We start from the raw sequence: 17,527 nt of genomic DNA, 5'->3' as shown, positions 1-17,527 counted from the left end.
TAGCCCTTTTTTAAGTTTCACATTAGCCCTTTGGCCTTGGCTGGGACTTTTTTTCCGTGACTGGAATCTTCGACATGAAAGAAGAATGTACATTCTCTCAAGGACTCTGCCGTAAGGATGAAGCATTCAGTAAATTGCGGGTAAAGGTTTTGGATGAAAACGGAGCCAGTGTGTCCTGGAGCGTAACGTATCACAGCAACGTATAGGCTGGACGCTGTAGGTTAAGGAGCATTTGGATCCCCGTGATGGGGGAGGAGGCCTAGTGGGGTGTGGAATGGGCGGGAGATAGAAAGGAAAGGAGAGAGCAAGCGGAATGATAGAGATGGAATGGATGGAAAGGAATCGTTTTAAAGGAAAATAGAGAGGAAAAATGAAGCGAGAAGAGGATCTGAAGAATTTTAATGGACAGGCAAGACGAGAGTGATTGGAGGTGAAGTAGGTACTGATGAATGATGAAAGTGAAGAAGAAAAAGGCACTACAAGGCAAAGACTTGTGACACAAGACCCGTTGGTCTATGATGAGGTTATCTGCTGGAGGACAGTGCATGGGAAGAACAGATAACAGAAGCCCTAATGGTCTATAACAAGCTTACTCGTATCCCAAATTCGAAATCTATGCTGATGGAATCAGGATAGAAAACAGAAGGGGGCGGGGAACTGGAGGGAAGGAAAGGGGGGGGGGGTTGATGGCTGGCCTGTGCGCCCTTCCAATATGATTACTAGTGATGAACCCACTCTCCTGCCCCCACCTCCTCAACGCTATTGACCATAGCCAATCCCTAAGTGGCTCACTACCTGCCTGAGAGGCGCTCCTAACTTGCCAAGGGCAGCCCGGCTCTACATCCCTCCCTACCTACTTACCTCCTCCTCCTCCTCCTCCTCCTCCTCCTTTCTCCAACCTGGAGAAAATGGTCGAGGATGAGGAGACCTCGTGTGTGAGTAGGGCCAGGAGGTTAGCCTGACACACCCCCGCCACTGGTTAGGAATCAGGGTACTGCTGTGTATATATCCTCCCTAAAGCCCTTATATTCTTGCTTGTGCTGCAAGAAGCCTTTCTAGAAGATTTTCATGGGAGCTGTAGACTTGTTGCGCTTCCATCTTGAGAACATCTTCAGCAGTGAGTCAGGTTGTGGATTCACAACTCAGGAAGGAAGTTTATAATCTTCATAACATAAGGTATACGAGAACCACCATCATCTCCCTCTCTCTAGACGCATCAATATACATCTTCAATATGTATATATGAATTTCCCACAATATGAAACATATAGACGAAAAATTAGCAACACGAGCAGTGTATGGGATCCAGTTTTCCAGGATGGTAACAGGCGAATCAGTCCAGGAAACCGAACAACCAGTAAGCGACCTCACATTTTTCCATGAAAAATGGCGAAACGAAAGAGAATAATGAAGACAGAGATTTCACCATTCAGCTGAAGAATTTTTTTTTTTTTCTGTCTCTCTGAGAAGTCCAGGATGTCTCATAATTTAGAAATATGAGAATTTCCTCAGAAAACAACCATACAAGCCATCAAAGTGGCCAAGATCTTTCCCTCTCGCAAGAAAGAGAAAATTCAAACGCCTCCTCCGTCTTTCCCTTCTCCTACAACCTTTGTATCTTCAACTGTTGGGTCTTACACTCACCTGAGACCTCTCACATTAATCCCTCTTACATCCTTTCTTTTCCTTCTTTCTAACTCCTCATCATTTTACATTTCAGTGAACGTGGCTACGATTTGGGTGTTGTTTTACCCTTGCCACGTCTGCTTCTGTATATGAAAATATGATATAACAAGTGAGATACGTACACAACAAGCATCCTGGATGTAGCAAATCCTACAGTTAGTCACAACAGGATTCAAGTATCTTAGCCCCAGTTGCCGCCCTGCTGGGCCACAAGAGGTCGCTTCGAAGACGCTGTTTTGTTAATGATTCAGTCTCTCTTCTGGACAAGGCAACGCTTCTGAAAAAAGGAGAGGAATTTGTTGTTGCTTCGAGAAGGTGACGACTAATTTATTCTGGACATGTGAGGGTCTGTTGTCAGGAGACAGTGTAAGGTGCCTGGGGATTGGGGGAAGTTCTCTTCCTCCTCTACTGCTATTGATCCAGGTGGAATTGTGTTCTCTTTCTGTGATAATGCTTGAGCTGTGATCCATCGCACGTACAGCTACATGTATGAGGGTTTAGCTTTGATCCATCGCACGTACAGCTACATGTATGAGGGTTTAGCTTTGATCCATCGCACGTACAGCTACATGTATGAGGGTTTAGCTGTGATCCATCGCACGTACAGCTACATGTATGAGGGTTTAGCTTTGATCCATCGCACGTACAGCTACATGTATGAGGGTTTAGCTGTGATCCATCGCACGTACAGCTACAGGTATAAGAGAAATCATACATTAAAACGTATGTATCAAATACCCACGAAAAGACTCATTGGTCTTTCGTAGTTTGCGCTGATTCGTATCATGAGCAGATGTGTCCATCACATCCTTACTAGGTTCAGAGGTAAGGGTTTCATGGTAGAATATAGTTGTGAATACAAAGAAGGTTAGTATGGGATGATAAAAGTCTATCTGATAATCACAAATAGCCAGATAAAAAGCACTCGATTTAACCTTAAAAAGTCTGCTTAACACAAACTCAAAAATGGAGAGATTTGTTATAGATAAAGTATCAGTATTTGTGACTCCTTATGTCAATATATGACATAAGTACGAACGTTAAAACTTAAAACTTGTGGTTAATGTGGTACATATGTATTGTATAAGCGACAAAATATGTAGAACTTTCTGACAGTGTTACAGACTCCGTGAGGAAGGGGGTAAGAGAGGTTCAGAACCAGTTATCCAAGTAGATCCTCATTAAGGAATGTTTAGGTACGATAATGAGTTCCCTTAATTACGTATCCCCTAAGAAGGAAAAAAGGAATTGGCACTTCATCTCACCCGCCCCTCGCCGTCCATGTTAGACATTATATAATGAGGCTTAACCTGATGGTAATATGTAATGAGGTATACTGTGTGAAATGCTATGTTTAAACCCCTTGTTCACGGCGGTATAACACGAGTATGATGATGGCCTGACCTTAGACCTGAACCGGATCATCGTACTCAAAGATTTGTACAGTCGCGCTCAATGGTTGTACCGTCGTGCTCAAGGGTCGTACCGTCGTGCTCAAGGGTCGTACTGTCGTGCTCAAGGGTTGTGCCGTCGTGATCAAGGGTCGTACCGTCGTGCTTAAGGGTCCTACCGTCGTGATCAAGGTTCGTACCGTCGTGATCAAGGTTCGTACCGTCGTGATCAAGGGTCGTACCGTCGTGCTCAAGGGTCGTACCGTCGTGATCAAGGGTTGTATCGTCGTGATCAAGGTTCGTACCGTCGTGATCAAGGTTCGTACCGTCGTGATCAAGGGTCGTACCGTCGTGCTCAAGGGTCGTACCGTCGTGATCAAGGGTTGTATCGTCGTGATCAAGGGTCGTACCGTCGTGATCAAGGGTCGTACCGTCGTGATCAAGGGTTGTATCGTCGTACTCAAAGATTTAACGGTAAATAACTTAACATTCATGTTCTTCACACCATGAGATCCCCTCACTCACATACATAAACAGGGCATTCACAGACTACAAACAACATTGTTTATTTATCTTCCTCTGCCGGTGCCTCCTGTAAGATCCCAAGCAAATATCACCACATGGCATGCAGTTATTTATGTACAAAATCAAAGCAAAATACACGGACTCTGGAAAGGCCACACCTCAAAACCTTACACATAATCAGGTATTCAGACACACTGTCTCACACGTCGTCTCTTAACTTGTATACTTCCTCCCATCATATCTCTTATCGCCACATTGTTCCAGTCTTTTACTGCAGTAATACCAGACAACTAGATGTAATGGTTGATGGCATATAAATCTCTATGGTAATCCGTTGATGAAGATCCTTAAGGATACATCATTCTTACGTGCTCTGTAACCCTGATCAAAGCATAAATCATATCCAAAACACATTGACAAATTTTGAAACCATAAAGATGAACGAAAAAAATATTTTCTAAAAATGTTATCACCCGTAACTAAAAATCTTTATGTCCCACCTTCAAGGGAAATTACAGTATAGAAAACGTGAGCTTAAAAAGTCGAAGCCAAAATCTTATTACTTTGTGTAATGCTTAAACACAACACACCTGTGAGAGAATCATTTTTGTGTCAAGGACGCTGAAATGAGGTTGTGGGTTACAGCTTTTTTTATATATATAATCTTGTGTGTGTATGTCACGTTTTCTTTTTAAAATGTATGAATGTCTTTGAGCAAGTAGATCTTTATGTCTGTTTGTCTCTTGTCCGCTTTTACAGATCTGTAAGCGTCAATTCCTTATCTATTAATATTAATAACTTCCCACGTATTCCCTGCGTGCCGTAGAAGGCGACTAAAAGGGGAGGGAGCGGGGGGGGGGCTGGAAATCCTCCCCCCTTTTTTTTTTTTCCAAAAAGAAGGAACAGAGAAGGGGGCCAGGTGAGGATATTCCCTCAAAGGCCCAGTCGTCTGTTCTTAACGCTACCTCGCTAACGCGGGAAATGGCGAATAGTTTGAAAGAAAGATGTATGTATATATGATTGTATGATTGCTGGGCAACATGGGTGAATACAGAAGGAAAGCGTGAAAACTGGAAAACAGTAACATTATTAACGAAGCGTTTATTCAGAATAAACAGTAAACAGATGAAATAAGAAAAAAATATAATCTGGAAACGGCGATAAGATACCAGAAATCTAGTGTGAAATGGAAGTGTTAAAACAGTCGCATGTTGAACACATCCTCACACCTTCATACATACAAGCCACGAGAGAAATCATCTGTAATACTTCGAAAATGACTAAAATGTGAACTTGGCAACTTACAGATAGAGGCGTGAACGAGGAATATTGGTTATGTTTCCCAAGATCCACAAGTGTTCATGGTGATATCAGTCATTTGGTACAGTACAGACGAATGATGAATGCTACAAGGCTGTCATTGTCAAGTAACCATGGAAGATCAAGGACAACGCTTGAAATTCAAATCATGTACAGATAATGACACGTACCGGCCGCTTGTCGTGTGACATCTGGCAACTATCACAGTATATAATTTAGATGGGCAGGTGACGACAGATGATTGGCTCGGGATATGGATTTCTGGCTTGCTATTGGTCATCTCCTGCGTCACGTCATTGGTTGCTGGAGGGGTAATTATAGAGTTGGAACAGCGGGCTAACCACAATAACACAGTGGGGGCACTTACGAATTTCTGGCTATGTCTATGATGCCATATATGGATAGGACCCAAACATATTTTCTTTATATATTTTTCCATTAGTTTCATACAAGGATTTTGCCATCATATTGCTCAAACGCTATTCGAGAACATACGACAACGTAGAGACTGGTAGAAAACGTGTTGTTAAAAAAATATTCTTCCATCAAGGCAAACTCGAAAAAAAAAACTTGTTTAATGATGTTCTGAGCATGAATATTCAAGTTCAGACCAGCTTAGTGTTGTAAATGACACACACTCTCTCTCTCTCTCTCTCTCTCTCTCTCTCTCTCTCTCTCTCTCTCTCTCTCTCTCTCTCACACAAGAGGTTTGGGGGGGAAATACCATTAGCGTTAAACCACAGCAGCATCGATGTCCGGGTGTTAGGACTGGTTGGTTAGGTGTTGAAGGTGTGGACACCATCACCAACAGTAGTTACCGGTATGAAGGATCTTGGTGGGGTGACACGAGGGAGGGAGTGAAGAATGTGGACATGAGAGGAGGTGGGTCAACCAACACCTAGCGCTGGGTGATTCATCGCGGTTTCCAAGTATGATTATTACTGAAGGGAAGGGAAGGTGGGGGAGAGGGAGAAATAACCATCATCAAAATGGTTTCTTCGAATAAATTTCAGCTGAAAGTTATTTTGTGGTTCAGGGGGTAAAAATCATTCTCTCTCTCTCTCTCTCTCTCTCTCTCTCTCTCTCTCTCTCTCTCTCTCTCTCTCTCTCTCTCTCTCTCTCTCTCTCTCTCTCTCTCTCTCTCTCTTACATCTGTAGATAACAATTTTTTGTCTGTTTTAAGGGGGGAAAAGTCTTAACTCGAGGTCAATTATTGGTTACTAAATAAAATTCAGATAAGGTTTTCATTATCCAGATTTAACTTCAAGTCAACAACGGTCCCTTAATTCCTGTGTAGATAATTTCTAGTTTTGTTGTTCTTGATTATATATTTTGCATCATGTACGAGAATTTAGAGGCAAAACAAAACTTTGCTGAAACTGATAATGGCTACATGATGAACAAAAACAAGAATACAGGTAAATGTGATTGAAAGTAATCAGTTTTAGGGCACCAAGAGTTTGAATATCTTTCCTTAACTGAGTAGGAAGGTGTTATCATTCGCTAACCAAAATGTTTCCCTTTAGTCTTTGGAATCATTTTAATTCCGCCTTTGCTGATGATTATATCAATAATCTGCACCTGGCACATACAAAAATTATATTTTTTTTCACTCGCGATGTAATAGAAAAGGTTTAGCCACTTTTCTTGTGTACAACGGTTATGCGAAGCCTTCTACTATGTGCTTCCACATTTTTAGATAATTTGTATTTCAACTGTAATGAGTAAAAATGTTTCCTTGAAACATTATTGTCTAGGAAGAAATAGTGACCACAAAAAATAATGTTCGATTGGCTGGTAATGATGAATTGTAGTCAAATTTGTGTTGGTTGTGTTTGATTATAAGTTTTCAATATTGGGTAATAATATTTTGTTGTAGGTTTATATGAAGATATGAGTTCCATTTGTGGATATCTATGTGTGAGTGCGAATATTGCTATTATTTGTCGATTATTATCTATCTATCTATATCTATCTATCTATCTATCTATCTATCTATCTATCTATATATATATATATATATATATATATATATATATATATATATATATATATATATATATATATATATATTCCTATATATACACACACGCACACACACACACTTAGGAAATAATTTCCTCATATTTTCTGTGATTATTCAGAACTACCAAACAAAACTAATACAGTTGACAAGAAGGAAACATTACCATGATAATGGTGGACACGAAGGAACAGTTTCCGTAATAGCTGACCTTGCACATCAAGCCTCGACAATTTGTGGTTATTCTCCCAGAAAATAAACGTAATAATTAGAACAGAGTCATTCACATACTGATAATTTTCTTTACGATATTTGCTGACCATCAACCTTCAGACTCACATGCAGATATATGAAATCATCATTTTGTATATATATATTTATAACTCAGTCTCTGCATGCATTGCCATTTTCCCGTTTTCTTTAGTCGGAATTTTTTTTTAAAAGTTACCAGGATATTAGACGTTTCCATTTTCTTTAGTATTTGAATCTTAAGTAACAATGACAAGATTTATTGGTCTCACACACACACACACACACACACACACACACACACACACACACACACACACAATGACTCTTGGCCATACGACAAAATATTTCTGGCTGATAATGGGTAATCGTTAGGCACACGGCACCACCATTAGCCAGGGTGCTAATGGCCACGCTAATGACACATGTTTGATACGCGATATTTTATGTGTATTTGAGCAGAGCGCAAATGATAGCGGAGGGTGATTCAAGAAACGATATCGTGGCTCTCGCCCCTAGTTAGCTACCACAGCAATTAGTAGCGACAGTAACTGCTTCCGGAGGGATACCATTACTATCACCATCTACCATAGGCAACCATCATATCAAACACTGATTACCACCATTAAGAACCAGGTGATGGTTAGTGACACTACAACCAGACAATAACAAAGCAATAACCACTACGTCATCAACAACCATTCCAAGGACCACCCCATCAACCACCATTACCACCACCACTACCACCAGCCACTACCCCATCAACCACCATTACGACCAAGAACCAACAAGTATCCTTCTTAATCACTTGCTCGTATCTTTATTCCATCTGCCTTTCATACCTCACACGTCTATCCCATTCTGTATATGATGATTGCATTTACTTATCTCGACCGGAGACATGTGGTTCCGTCTGCTGCTTGGAAATGTTTCATGACTCAGTAATGATAATGATATCCTGTTTCCTGTGTCCATGATATGATACAAGGCTCAAACATGGCGCTGCGTAAGACCATGAGTCATCACCACGAATATATATATATATATATATATATATATATATATATATATATATATATATATATATATATATTGTTGGTCCAGCTGACAGTGTAGTGTAGGCAAAAATATTCATAATTTTCATGAAAAAATAAACGAACATTTTCTTACGCTTTCATCTATTTTTTCAAGATTTCATCAGGGGGAAAAGGTCTTGTAAAAATATACGAGAAGTTGGAAGATATTTTTCCATTCTTCCTGTGATATATATATATATATATATATATATATATATATATATATATATATATATATATATATATATATATATATATATATATATATATTGCGCTATAGATGCTGTCCGGTGAAGTGATCATCCTTTTAGTTTTACTGAAGTAGAGTTTGAGGGAGGACAGTATAAGTTAGTGGATGTGTTAGGTTGTAGAGTGATCTGTGATGGAAGGCAGCAACGGTGGACATTACGTGGGTGGCGTCTCTGTACTGAATAATTCATTTCCAAGTTGTTGAATTTCATTTTCATTTTCAAAATGTAGTTTTGTCAATGTTGTGTTCTTGACTATATTGATGTCACAATATATATATATATATATATATATATATATATATATATATATATATATATATATATATATATATATATATATATATATATATATTGTGTGTGTGTGTGTGTGTGTGTGGATACCACTGAGTTTGTAATATTTTTCTTGTCGTTGTGTTTGTTGGTGATGTAGTGATGTTTGTTTGTTGGTTAGTGCTGGCAGATAACGTACTCGTACCCATAGCCACAGTCGTCACCTGAATACGTCTAATATTGCCTTCTTCCACATGCTTACCTCTACCCACGAGTGAGCATTGTGTTGTACACCACCTTCATGATGATGATGATGATGACAATAGCGATTCACTCATAAGGAACAAACAACTTCAATAAATACCACATAATATAATACCAAATATCTTGCCTCTACTCATATATAATGTCTTGCTTCTCCTTGTATAATGTCGTACTTCTTAACAGATGAACTACAAACCTTCCTTTGTTCTCGTATGTTTTCTGATGACTCGTATGTGTACGTTGGTTGCTGGAGGTGTCATCCATGTGTGGACTTCGAGTAGAGGTTTGTGCTCCTGCCAGGGAGGGAGGTGTTCGATGGCTGGTGGGGTTGTGGAGCGACAGCTCTTTTTCCCTCGTATATCTTGGTCTGGGCAGCACGGGCGGACATCTTGGCTGGCCCGCTCGCTCGCCCAACTAATTATATAGAAAGTTGTCGTGTGTCTGATTTTCTCGTATTTTTGTTGTTATGTGTGTGTGTGTGTGTGTGTGGGAGGCATTCTCCTTATTCAGATATTTTTCCTCTTCGTTTTTCTTTAAATACTGTTATGCCTTGTAACACGTTCTCTGTTGTAGTAGTCTTGTAACACATAGCATATGGTACTAGTACCCATGTAACACGTAGCCTGTAGCAGTAGCCATGTAACACGTAGCCTGCAGTAGTAGCCATGTAACACGTAGCCTGTAGCAGTAGCCATGTAACACGTAGCCTGTAGCAGTAGCCATGTAACACGTAGCGTGTAGCAGTAGCCATGTAACACGTAATCTTTGATAATATAAACACAACGTATAAGTTCCCCTCCACATCCCTACTGTTCACCTTTAAGCACAGTGTTGGATCATCTTATGCATGTCTTGTTCACAGTCATACACATGTTCTCAAAACACACATAACACATTTGTTCTCGTATGAACGATTACTTTCTGAGACACTTGTGATAAGTCACCTGTGTTAGAACATCTATTTGGTGAGTGAGTCTTGAGAGGTTTAGTTCACTAAGTGAAGCTATTAGAAATTTTATGTCGAATTTACACACTGAAGATAAAATTTTCATCTTGCTTTTCGTAGAACGACTAAGTTCCTACGCTCCCACACTCTCCCACCTAAAGTAATACGCAACCTCCCACTTAAACCAGCTGTGTAGGTGTGCGCTTCCCCGTACCCCTTATCTATCCCAGCTATGGCAATACGCCAGGTACATTAATAGCCTCTTCTGTATGTAATCTATATGTAATCCCGCCATATATCATGCTAAATGTGTAAGCGTCATATATTTTGGCATTCTAGATCCTTTCATTTATCTCAACTGTCATACTATTCATCTTGCGTAATCATGTTTATAGTTATAGTGGTAGATGTAGCGGTAGATATGGTGGTAGATGTAGCGGTAGATATAACTGTTTGTGTGGTATTTGTTGCAGGAGTAGAACAGATATTTTCCTTATTTGTTCTTATTTCTCCTTAATTTACTTTTTGTTGTTACTATGATTGTTGTTGTAATACAAATACTACTACTAATATTGTTATTATTAGTAGTAATAGTAGGAGTTGAAGTAGTAGTAGTAGTAGTAGTGTGGTAGTAGTAGTAGTAGTGATCGAATGTGTAGAAATATCAGCAGCAACAGTTATAAAAGTCGTTGTAGCCGTACCAGAGAGACTATTCCTACATCATACATTTAAAGCTGAAGAAAAAATATACGAATGATAACAAGGCTTTATCATCTGGACTTCTGGGCGTTATTTCGTCTCTTCCCTTGGGTTATTTTCCCATGATAACATGAGTTCTAGATTCTATCTTTCTTATCTCTCTAAAACTTGCACAAAAAAGAGGATAATAGCCCCAGTAAAAAGATTACTTCGTGATGGTAATGTCCACCACTTCCCCTCAACATGCTATTTCACTCAGAAGATATCTTGATTGTCAGTCCAGTATCTGCTCAGGGTCAGGTTGTAGACCAGGCCATCATTATCTACGGGTTGTACCATCGTGCTCAAGGATCGTACCGTCGAGCTAAGAAATCGTGCCGTCGTACACAGTGGTCGTACCATCGTGCTCAAGGATCGTACCGTCGTGCACAGTGGTCGTACCATCGTGCTCAAGGATCCTACCGTCGTACACAGTGGTCGTACCATCGTGCTCAAGGATCGTACCGTCGTGCACAGTGGTCGTACCATCGTGCTCAAGGATCGTACCGTCGTGCACAGTGGTCGTAACAACGTGCTCAAGGATCGTACCGTCGTGCACAGTGGTCGTACCATCGTGTTCAAGGATCGTACCGTCGTACGCAGTGGTCGTAACATCGTGTTCAAGGATCGTACCGTCGTGCGCAGTGGTCGTAACATCGTGTTCAAGGATCGTACCGTCGTACACAGTGGTCGTACCATCGTGTTCAAGGATCGTACCGTCGTGCACAGTGGTCGTACCATCGTGCTCAAGGATCGTACCGTCGTACACAGTGGTCGTACCATCGTGTTCAAGGATCGTACCGTCGTGCACAGTGGTCGTACCATCGTGTTCAAGGATCGTACCGTCGTACACAGTGGTCGTACCATCGTGTTCAAGGATCGTACCGTCGTACACAGTGGTCGTACCATCGTGTTCAAGGATCGTATCGTCGTGCACAGTGGTCGTACCATCGTGTTCAAGGATCGTACCGTCGTACACAGTGGTCGTACCATCGTGTTCAAGGATCGTACCGTCGTACACAGTGGTCGTACCATCGTGTTCAAGGATCGTACCGTCGTACACAGTGGTCGTACCATCGTGTTCAAGGATCGTACCGTCGTACACAGTGGTCGTACCATCGTGTTCAAGGATCGTACCGTCGTGCACAGTGGTCGTACCATCGTGTTCAAGGATCGTACCGTCGTACACAGTGGTCGTACCATCGTGTTCAAGGATCGTACCGTCGTACACAGTGGTCGTACCATCGTGTTCAAGGATCGTACCGTCGTGCACAGTGGTCGTACCATCGTGTTCAAGGATCGTACCGTCGTACACAGTGGTCGTACCATCGTGTTCAAGGATCGTACCGTCGTACACAGTGGTCGTACCATCGTGTTCAAGGATCGTACCGTCGTACACAGTGGTCGTACCATCGTGTTCAAGGATCGTACCGTCGTACACAGTGGTCGTACCATCGTGTTCAAGGATCGTACCGTCGTGCGCAGTGGTCGTAACATCGTGTTCAAGGATCGTACCGTCGTACACAGTGGTCGTACCATCGTGTTCAAGGATCGTACCGTCGTGCACAGTGGTCGTACCATCGTGTTCAAGGATCGTACCGTCGTACACAGTGGTCGTACCATCGTGTTCAAGGATCGTACCGTCGTACACAGTGGTCGTACCATCGTGTTCAAGGATCGTACCGTCGTACACAGTGGTCGTACCATCGTGTTCAAGGATCGTACCGTCGTACACAGTGGTCGTACCATCGTGTTCAAGGATCGTACCATCTCGTTAAAGAGGTTAATGATAATGTGATATGATTACCCACATTAACACGATTACCAGCCCGTCATACACACCAGCCACTTGTCTTCCTCTCTTAATTCTTTACTCTCTCCTACATATCATGTTTGATTATATAAACCAAACACATTATAATTGTGTATGATAATCTGACATTGATAATTATGTATCCTTCATGAACAGAATTACAAGTGATGCTTTGGTTTCCACTCTACAATATATAAGTATATATATATATATATATATATATATATATATATATATATATATATATATATATATATATATATATATATACATACATATATATATAATTTTTCTTGCACATTTCTGTGTACTGTCTCCTCCCGTTCATCAACTACAGAAGTACATATTTAATGATTCCCAATAAGTGTTCCTGAACTGCATTTGTGGTCTCTAGTTGTGCTTGTCTTGTGTCTGTGTACGTCATCAAGCTGGGTAGAAAATATAAAGGTTGTGTTCAAGTCGGCCTCTACTCCACTTTCTTCCATGTAGACAAGTATAAGACCACTAACATTGCTTATATGTAACTTAACTCTTTTCATTCTGGTACAGTCTCTGTTGCTCTCCTCTTGGTCGTCTGTATTCTTCCCGTGTGTGTGTATGTGTGTGTGTGTGTGTATGTGTGTGTGTGTGTGTGTGTGTGTGTGTTGTCACCCAGTTCTCTTTGTATCATTCACTTAAGGAGAAGTACAATGATAACGTACAGTTTGTTTTCCCTTCTTGCTATTCCTACAGAAAAGAATTCATAAAAATCAGTCCAGTTTTTACCGTTTTCTTTCTGATGTGTACATGCACAACCCATCCTCCTGTCTCCCTCTACTACAAGCAGCCACTAGGAGACCTTTCCCGTCTCATAAACCATAGAAAACAAAAAAATATTAATATATAAAACTTCCTCCTCACATTCTGGCCTATTTTTTACATGTCGCTCGGGAAGACAAACGCACACATTTGTAAGTTTTTGGGAGACATGAATACAAAAAGCGACGAAAGGTCTTGACAAAAACGGTAAGTTAGAGATAATTTGTGACGGCTGGTCACACCGGGAGAGACCCGGAGTGTTGTACTTTACAAGGAATTTTTACCCCTCTCAAAATTTAGAGGCCTTTTACAGGTATCATTCTGGAGGTGGGTTGGAGGCAGTGCTGTAGGGTTATGGGCGGGTGATATGAAGTAGTGAGGTGGAATGTGTCCTCAATAATCATGGAGAAGAAGGGAGGGTTGGTGGTCGTGTTGTGTGGGTGGTGATGGAGGAGGGAGGGTTGGGGGTCGTGTTGTGTGGGTGGTGTTGGAGGAGGGAGGGCTGGGGGTCGTGTTGTGTGGGTGGTGATGGAGGAGGGAGGGCTGGGGGTCGTGTTGTGTGGGTGGGAGGGAGAGGTGGGGCGTCGTGTTTGTGTAGGTGGTGATGGAGGGGGAGGGCTGGGGGTCGTGTTGTGTGGGTGGTGATGGAGGAGGGAGGGCTGGGGGTCGTGTTGTGTGGGTGGTGTTGGAGGAGGGAGGGTTGGGGGTCGTGTTGTGTGGGTGGTGTTGAAGGATAGAGGGTTGGGGGTCGTGTTGTGTGGGTGGTGTTGGAGGAGGGAGGGTTGGGGGTCGTGTTGTGTGGGTGGTGTTGGAGGAGGGAGGGCTGGGGGTCGTGTTGTGTAGGTGGTGATGGAGGAGGGAGGGCTGGGGGTCGTGTTGTGTAGGTGGTATTGGAGGAGGGAGGGCTGGGGGTCGTGTTGTGTGGGTGGTGATGGAGAGGGGGGGGAGGGTCGAGGTCGTGGTGGAAGGTATTTCGTCAAACTCACCCACTGAAAGTCACCAAGTACACCTCGGTGTTGTATATTCTGGGGTGAATCTTGATCCAGCGAATGATTTCTCTATCTAATCACAGAATTTCACTTCACTGGCGGGATGCAATTGAAGCTCCCTGATTGGCGAATGAACTATTCATTTGATTAACTATTCACTTGCTTCCGCTGGGCGTCCATGAACGCCATCCACCTGTTTACGACGCAGACCCGCGAGATGGAACTCATCTACATGCACACTTTGTATGTTGTGGCCATATGATGTACTGCCCCGCGAGAGCGAATTCTATTTGACCTTTTGAGCATGATTGTACGACCCAGAGCACGATTTTACCTCCCGTCGTGCTCATGGGTCACACAATCGTGCTCATGGGCCATACCGTCGTGCTCTAGGGTCGTACCGTCGTGCTCAAGGGTCTTACCATCGTGCTCAATGGCCATTCAGTCGTGCTCAAGGGCCACACCGTCGTGCTCAAGGGTCGAGCCATCATGCTCAAAGATTGTACCGTCGTGCTCAAGGGTCGTACCGTCGTGCACAAGGACCATATCGTCGTTCTCAAGGGCCACATTCAGAATTATCTGGAATACAATACCTAGTTTGACCTGTGAGTTGGCAGGTCATGTTTTCCCCGGGCATCTGGCTCGTATCTTGACCTCTGCTCCGGCGGAAAATGGGTCTTACTCGGCGGTGTTTTCCTCGATCAATCTTCCTCAACTTGTCCCAGAATTCATCTGGCTGACAGCAGGCCTCATTGCCCTCCAGATTTCGCAGGATAAGCTCCTCCACTTTTACAACTTGTTGTAACTAAACTTCACAACAATAAGATCTTGTGTCATGACCTTCTCTACGGCCTCTGGGAAATATGTCTATATGATATTCCACTGTGATGTCTCTTGTATATATATATATATATATATATATATATATATATGCTCGGGTTGACTTCATCAACAATTGGAAATACGAACCCTGGTGTTTGTCTGGATTCCTTTGAAAATTGATGTAATCCCCATCCTCCTTCACTTCGCTCACGACCTTGGCATTATCCACAAACGTGTTCAGGTATAAGTCCAGGTCTTGTGGCAAGTTATTTACATAGACCAAATACAGCAGTGGACCAAGACGAAGCCTTGTGGCAGAGCTCCCCCGCCCACTCCTCAGACTTGTGGTGTTTGTTCCTTCGACGACTGAAGGAATCCCTCACTTATTACTGTTTCAAGTTCCACGTTCATTAGTATCCTCCATTTATTGTCCAGTTTCAGTCGGTTTCTGACAGTGTAGTAGTTACACACAGTCTAGCCATCATTCTGTTGTGTATAGATTGAATGTCACGTTCTCATAGAAGTCCAGTAGATTGGTTACACATGATCTCTATATACACACACACACACACACACACACACACACACACACACACACACACACACACACACACACACAATATTGGGAAATGCGGGTGAAAATGCTGAGAAACGAAATCGTTGAGTGGTGTGAAAAATCTGACTCTGACAGTAGCGTGATTAAACACCAAACGTAAAAGAGTTGAACTGGTCCAAGATTTTTTTTTTTTCTTTTCATAAAAGCGAAAAGTATGTGTGGCGGCTGCTTGTGGTGCTGGAGTGTGACTTGCTGGGCTCAATCCTGGCTGCCACTGGCAGTGTGAGAGCTGAACAGCCTCTGTATGTATGTATGTATGTATGTATGTATGTACGTGTTGAACGCCTCTACTGTTTAATTTGTCTGACTGCTTGCTTACATACCTTGCTTGTATATGTATCTTTTTTTCTTTACTTGACTTGTTTATCTGGTAGAATGTCTGTATACATCGTGTTCATATATTTCTCAGTATGTTCCAGGTGTTGTAGCAATATGGACAGAATTGTATCCAAGACCCATTTCATTTTTTTTTTTTTTCGTGTATAGACCACACTGAAGACTGTTGTAGATTTCTGAAGTATTACGCTCAGCTGGAGTCACTTCTACGTCTCAGACTGTACCGTTGAAATTGATACGAAGTTCTCTGAACTTAGAATTCAGCAGCCAAAGCGAAAACTTAATATCTGCAATAACTTGCACATTAACGCATCAGTGACATGGACTCCAGTGGCAGCTGCTGGCGCTTGCGCACTTGGAAATACGCGTAGTGAATCATTGTAAGCCTGCACGGCACATCACCCGGCAACGCACACAATAAATACCTTTTGCTCCGCGCCAAACTCGGGCAAGGGGCGTCCCTCGACGATTTGTGAACTCAATCCGCGTTTTATTTCGCTGACTGACCTGAATAAAAACGTTTGGACGAGATGAATGGCACGTGTGTTGTTACAAACTGGATATATATATATATATATATATATATATATATATATATATATATATATATATATATATATAGATAGATAGATAGATAGATAGATAGATAGATAGATAGATAGATAGATAGATAGAGAGAGAGAGAGAGAGGTGTACGTGTAAGTGCATGTAGGTATGTGTGTCTGTGTGTAGGTATGTGTGTATGTACGATGCATGCGTTTGCTTGCTTAGCTGGTCCTTGATGCTGTCTTTCATAGTCGGCCAAGCTGATCACTCCCATCATTCACCATCCTTTGTCTCGACCTGCCCGGGATGTCAGGTTGCCAGACCAAACACAACACCTCCATAGAGACCTCGTACATTTCAGGGTGTGTTACTGGACCCTCCATACCCCGGAGTATTTTATGTGCTGTCCTTTGTCTTCAGCGAACATAAGCACTACTTGAATCTATCTCGAAAACTTATTTATAACATTGGTACTTATATATTATCTTTTTTTTGGTGTAGTTAGATTCTCCTAAGTACGTATTTGTCTGGCATAGAAGGGTCTTTAAGACGGCCATCCGACCTCTGACCTGACCTTATTCTTTACCATATGTACGTGTATGGTGTTGGATTCATTGACTATTAACAGCTTTAGGTCTTTACGTCTGAATCCATACATAGCATACGTCAAATATATAAAGTACAGAAACTGTTAATCGTATGTATGTATGTTGGATTTAATGGTTTAGGTTCTTGATGGTCGCCTACCTACAACCCACGTACCTTAGGTCATAACACATTGTAAAAGATGTTGGTTGCTTACATGGAATTTGGGTCCATGGACTGCCAGGGTCATTAAGGTCGTCATCGTCAAATTATAACCACCAGT

This window comes from Panulirus ornatus, chromosome 53 (assembly GCF_036320965.1).
Source record: "Panulirus ornatus isolate Po-2019 chromosome 53, ASM3632096v1, whole genome shotgun sequence".
Lineage (NCBI taxonomy): Eukaryota > Metazoa > Arthropoda > Malacostraca > Decapoda > Palinuridae > Panulirus > Panulirus ornatus.
This window is presented reverse-complemented; position numbering follows the sequence as displayed.